The sequence below is a fragment of the Molossus molossus genome, unplaced genomic scaffold (assembly GCF_014108415.1).
Source record: "Molossus molossus isolate mMolMol1 unplaced genomic scaffold, mMolMol1.p scaffold_m16_p_11, whole genome shotgun sequence".
Classification (NCBI taxonomy): domain Eukaryota; kingdom Metazoa; phylum Chordata; class Mammalia; order Chiroptera; family Molossidae; genus Molossus; species Molossus molossus.
Window position 1 is genome coordinate 11,888,054 of NW_023425346.1, and position 6,000 is coordinate 11,894,053.

The window sequence follows — 6,000 nt, forward strand, 5'->3', positions numbered from 1 at the left end:
AGCTTTTCTGTTTTGTTTTGTTTTCATTTGTATGAAATACCTTTCTCCATCCCTTTACTTTCAGTCTTTGTGTGTCTTTTGTTCTGACGTGATCTCTTATAGACAATATTTATATAGATATATTTTTTCCATTCAGCTACCATATGTCTTTTGTTTTGTTTTTAATCCTCACCCCAAGGATATTTTTCCATTTATCTTCAGATAGAGTGCAGGGGAGTGGGTGGAACATCGCTGTGAGAGAGACACATCAGTTGATTGCCTCCCGCATGACCCTGACCAGGGCTGGGGACTGAACCGCAACCAAGGTACATGCCCTAGATCAGAATCGAACGCATGACTCTTTGTTCTGTGGGTGAATGCTCTAAGCACTGAGCCAAACCAGCCAGGGCTACCCTGTGTCTTTTGATAGAGCCTTTAATCCATTAACATGTATAGTGATTATTGATAGGTACTTATTTATATAATTATGTTCCTCTTTTCTTTCATATTCTTTTTTTTTATTTTTTTTATCCTCACCCGAGGACATTTCTCCAATTTTTGCACAGATAGAGTAGGAGGGAGAGAGGAAGAGAGAGAGAGAGAGAGAGAAACATCAACGTGAAAGGGACACATCGAGTGGCTGCCACCCGCACGACCGACCAGGGCTGGGGACAAACTGCAACCAAGGTACATGCCCTTAGCAGGAACTGAACCCGGGTCTCTCCGGACCGCAGGCCGATGCTCTAACCGCTGAGCCAAATCGGCCAGCGCTTCTTTCATATTCTTGAAGTTTGTTGAACATTTTAATACTGGTTTCGTTGTAATGAATTCCCTTAGTTTTTTTTTGTATGAGAAGCTCTTTATTTCTCCTTCAATTTTATTTATTTTTAAATGTTTTTTTCTTTTTTTTTAGGGAGAGAGGAAGGAGGAGAGAGATAGAAACATTGATCAGCTGCCTCCTGCACACCCCCTACTGGGGATCGAGCCTGCAACCCCGGCATGTGCCCTGACAGGGAATCAAACCAGGACCTCTTAGTTCACAGGACGATATTCAATCCACTGAGCCACACCATCTGGGCTCTCCTTCACTTTTAAATGATAGCTTTGGTGGGTAGTGTATTCTTGGTTTTAGGTCCTTGCTTTCCATTACATTCTATAATTCTACAGACTGGCATGATATATTTCTGTTGAGAAATTAGCTTACAGTCTTATGGGAGCTCCCTTATAGGTAACTAAGTGTCTTTGTCTTGCTGTGTTTAAGGTTCTCTCTTTGTCTTTAACCTTTGTCATTTTAATTATAATGTGTCTTTTTGTGGGCCTCTTTGGGTTCATCTTGTTTGAGACTCTGCACTTCCTGGACTTGTGTATCTTTTTCTTTCACCAGGTTAAGGAAGTTTTCAGTCATTATTTCTTCAGATAGGTTCTCAATCCCTTGCTGTCTCTCTTCTTTTTCTGGTACTTCTATGTTGTGATGTTGTTACACTTGATGTTTTCCCAGAGTTTCTTAAACTATACTCATTTAAAAAAATTGTTTTCTCTTTGCTGCTCTGATGATTTTCTGATATCTTGTCTTCCAAAGGGCTGATTCATTCCTCTGCTTCATCTAACCTACTGTTGATTCCTTCTAGTGTATCCTTCATTACTAACTCTTGTTTTATGGTTTCTATGTCCTTTTTTATGCTTACTTTCTCTTTAAGTTCTTACTGAGTTCACCCATTCTTCCCCTAAATTCCTTGAGCATCTTTTATAGACATTATTTTGTATTCTGTATCTGGTAGATTGCTTGCCTCCATTTCATTTAGTTCTTTTAATGGAGATTTCTCCTGTTCCTTCATTAAGGCGTGGTTCTTTGTCTTCAGGTAAGGGTATTTTTTAGGAGAATCAGTGTGGGGCACTGCTATGCCTACTTTTTTCTAACCTCTGATTTAACCATCTTAAAGTTTCTTGATCCACTCATGCAAGAAGGTATATAAAACACATCTTCTAGTTGTCCATTTAGTATCTTTTTTCCTCTTTTATCTGCAGCTTTCGGTAAATGATGAATATGATTCTGTGGAAGACTTCCAGACAAACTGTCAGAATCCCAAGGTGACTGTATCTTCCTCTAATCCTGATGCTGACCTTTTATCACATCTGTTATCTTTGTGTGCTCCACCAGTGCAAGTCAGATTGCCATTGTTAGTTCTTGTGGAGCACTGTCAATGATGTCGATACCATTTCCTGTTTTCCAGTTCCTGGCTTTGTTGCTTCTTTCTTTGTAAGACCAACAGCTGCTCAAGACATGAAAGAAGGTTTTAGAAGCGTTTATGTGATGGAAAGCCAGGATGAGAAAAGCCCTGGACTTTTTTAAATGTGTTGGGAAGGTTTTCAAACACACCTTTATTTTCTATGAAAATTATTGTCCTCATGTAAGTCCTGTTTTCTGGTCTCACAATGGCATATTTTGCTTCCATGGTTTTCTTGGATTGCTGAATTGCAGTCAGCTTTGCTAAGCTTGTTTTCACAACATTCTTGGTACCAAAACAGCAACCTTCATTGATGTGAGCCGTGAGTCAGCATTGCCAGGTGTGCTGGAGGGTCTCCCTACAGTGTCTGCTTCCGAGCTCTCCGCCCCAAGATTGCTCCTTTCTGAAGCCTTTTTAGGTCTTTCTTCTTTATATTCAGAAGGTAGTTGGTGGTTGCTCCAAGGCTAAAATAAAGGGAGAAAAAAAGGAAGCTGTTACGTAGAAGTTGCTAAAAAGTCCTCTAAGTCTCTCCACTCTGAGTCACCACAGCATCCACCATTTTCGGACCCAGCAGCCCAGGCGTCCGCCAGTCCTTTCCGTTGGCCCACTGGTCTGTTGGTGAGCAGACTGTGCCCCCTGCCTCCTTACACTAGCAGATGTTCTAACAGTTACCTGGCTGAGTCTGAGATGTAGGTGATCGGCTTAAAACGTGTCTGAGGAGAACACTTTAAGGATATGCTTTATGATTTACTCATGGCTGGTGTTGACCTCGAGGTAAAGGCACGTCTCACTACAGAGCTGCACTGTGAAGAAGCCAGTAGGATGAGGTGCCCACTGTCTGTCCGTGTGGCTGTGTGATGCTTCTTCAGCACCCCCAGTTAGAGCATTCCTTCGTACAGCATATGGGGACAGGCCGACAGTGCTCTGTGAAAATGTTACCATGGTCTGTTCCCACAATAAATATGTAAAACTGTCGGGACACGTTTAGTGGCTGATCTGTGCAGCCTGTTGGACAGTGTGGGGATACTATGAGTTCTCCATACCAGCCTATGTCATTCCTCAAACAAGCCAGCTCATGGCTCTCTATGGCCATTCCTCCTGCTGTTGCCACGTCTGGACCGCTCTCCCTCCAAGGTCCTGGGCAGCGGCTTTCCCTGACCACCTGGGACGCGTACAGATCCATTCGGTGGCAGCCTACAGGCCTGCTCACATTCTGCCCTTTTCCTGCTGTCTGTCTAGGTGGCACTTGCTGGCAGTATTTGAATCGTAGTCTTTGAGGGCTGCTGCATGCCCTGCCCTCTGGAGAGAGAGCAGCACGAGGGGACCTGGCCTGCATCCTTCACCGCAGCCGCCCAGCATCTGGCTAGCCTGGAGAGTCAGAAGTTTGGTTGGATAAAAATTGCAGCTTTGCATCCCTGTATTAGCAAAGTCTAGATTGTAACCTTTCGTCTAATTTATGCTGTGTTTGAGAACAGGTAGACAATTTATTGAGCGGCTTTAGAGAATCTCAGAGTGTATTTGTTATACTCTAGCCTTGAAGGTTGGGAAGAAAAGATGTCAGTGGTTTCAAATTTATCTTTTACAGATGTTTTTCTCCCCATGCAGGTGGGGGAGGGAGATCAGATCATGAGTGTTCTGGCTCAGAGTATGTCGTGAATCTAAAGGTAGCTGCTGGACTGGCTGAAAGGACTCAGCAGTGAAGCCCAGCAGTGGGAAGCAGCCGTCGGGGCAGTGTTGGCAGGAGCAGCAGTGGCGCAGCTTCTGCAGGGCAGCTGGACAGGACATCTCAAAGTTGCAAATGTACCTGCCTGTCGAGCCAGCAGTGCTACTTCCAAGTATGTTTCCTGTGTACAGGGGTTGTCATCGCAGCATCATGTGTAATAGCGAGAGGTTGGACGCGACCACCGTCCTAAGGCAGCGGTGAAGTGGAGCGTGGAAGGAGCAGAGCCGCTCTGCACCTGCTGCCATGAGATGCCAGGTGCAGGTCGGGGGGGTGCACAGCACTCAGTGTGTGTTTATAAAAAGAGGAAGAGGATGGAGGGAAGTGTGTGTGTATGCTAGCATCCACACACACGTGTGTGTCAGACACGTCTGTGTGCATGTTCCCAGGACGTCTGGGGGATGGCAGGAGCCTGGTGGCCTGGTTGCCTCTGGGCAGAGAGGGAATTACTTCTCACTGTAGACCTTTTGCACCTTTTGAATTTTGTACCATGTACATGTATTATCTATTAAAAAAAATAAAGCTTTTAAAGTGTAATTTGGCTTACTTTTGAAAAAATAGAAATAAGACAGAAGATTCTTACACTCTCCTTAAGAGAGCCCTTGAGCCACGTGTAGTGCACTTGCTCTTTCTTGAGTCTTGGAGGAAGTAGGGACGGGAGAAGGGCTGTCCTGGGGCAGCTTTGGGGAGATGCAGCAGTGAAATGGTTCTGCTCTCACTGTGTGAGTGTTGCCGGGGCTACACCCTAGGAACAGACCAGGCTGCTGCAGGGTTGCCTGTCTCATGAGGACCACAGCACAGCTCCTGTTCTGGCTTTTGGGGTTCAAAAGGTGGGGATGGTACCTCTGAACCATGGTCCCAGGGGAGCTGCTGACGTTCTTCGGGACCATGCCCATCCTGAGTGTGGGAGCCTGCTGCGGGCGGTCCTCACCAGCAGGACTGGCTGTCCAGCTCAGGTGGCCGTGTCCAGCCCCAGCAGAGGAATCATGACAGCTGTCCTTAAAAGTCGTGGGAATCCACTTCTTTGCCAGGAATCGGTTTGCACATGGGCATCTAACCCACGTATGGCCAGTATCTGGTACAGAAGCTGCACATGGTGGCCAATAAACAGTCCTTTTAAAATGATTCCTGATTGTGCATTTTGGGAAAGGGTTAGGAGAGAAGGTCATTAACACCCCCTGGTGTCTTTCAGCTAACATGGGAAAATCCCCAGTAGCCCCAAGCTTGAGCTATGAAAACACAATGATGATGGGTGAATAAGATCATTCGCTTGAGAATTACACACCTACCTGTCCTGCTCCCTCCAGGTTGTCAGTCAGCTTAAGGACTGTCTCCATAACTCAGCCATCAGGTGAGCCAGGGGTGGAGAGGACTGTTCTATGTAAATTAAAAAGCCTAATTAGTAGACAGGTAGGCTGTGGCGGACATGATTTAGCCCAGGCGCTCCCTTGCCCAGGCCCTTGTATTCTTACATACGTACACATATTGAATAAAGTCAGGGAGGCCAAGATCCACCATGGCAGATTTTGTTTGTGGGGGGTGGGAGGTTGGTGGTGGTATTTTTTTTTTAGTTCCACAACAGGCATTTTCCCCATTTCTATGACATGGGGGGTGGAGGGGAGGTAGGTAGGTAGATGACAGATTTGCATGTATATACACACATGAATGACTCTGAGCCTAGAATGAATGCTTCAGTGTGTGTTACACATGCAAGTCAGTATGGCGAAGTAGTGGGGAGATTGCTCACAGCTGCCCCCTTGTGGCACAGAGGCGGAGAAGGCCCTGAGGCCGGTGCCGGCCGCGGAGGAGCTCGGAGCAGCGCTGCTGCGTGGTCTCAGCCCGCCCAGAAACGCCAGTGTATTGGGTCTAAAGAGCCAGCGAAGCACCCGCAGTCTCACTGACAAAAAAATCAAGTCCCCGGAAAAGTCATGTCGGTCAGACCTGTTCTCTGAGTCTCAGTAGCTGTGGGTTTCGGTGAACACTTACTAACAAAACTCCGGCTGATCCTCATCCCGGGACCGTGATCCGCTGCCCCGGACACGGGGAAGATGAGCTGAATCGGGGGTGGGGGGCCGG

At 46.5% G+C, this 6,000-nt stretch overlaps 1 protein-coding gene across 1 annotated transcript in view; it reads left to right on the top strand.

Moving 5' to 3' along the window:
- CCDC93 (coiled-coil domain containing 93) overlaps positions 1 to 4,389 on the top strand; it is a 95,154-nt gene extending 90,765 nt beyond the window's left edge. Inside the window, exon 25 of the transcript XR_004958638.1 lies at positions 3,810 to 4,389. The gene's annotated coding sequence lies outside the window, so the exon portion shown is untranslated. The remainder of the gene's footprint in view (positions 1 to 3,809) is intronic.
- Positions 4,390 to 6,000: the final 1,611 nt, after the last annotated feature.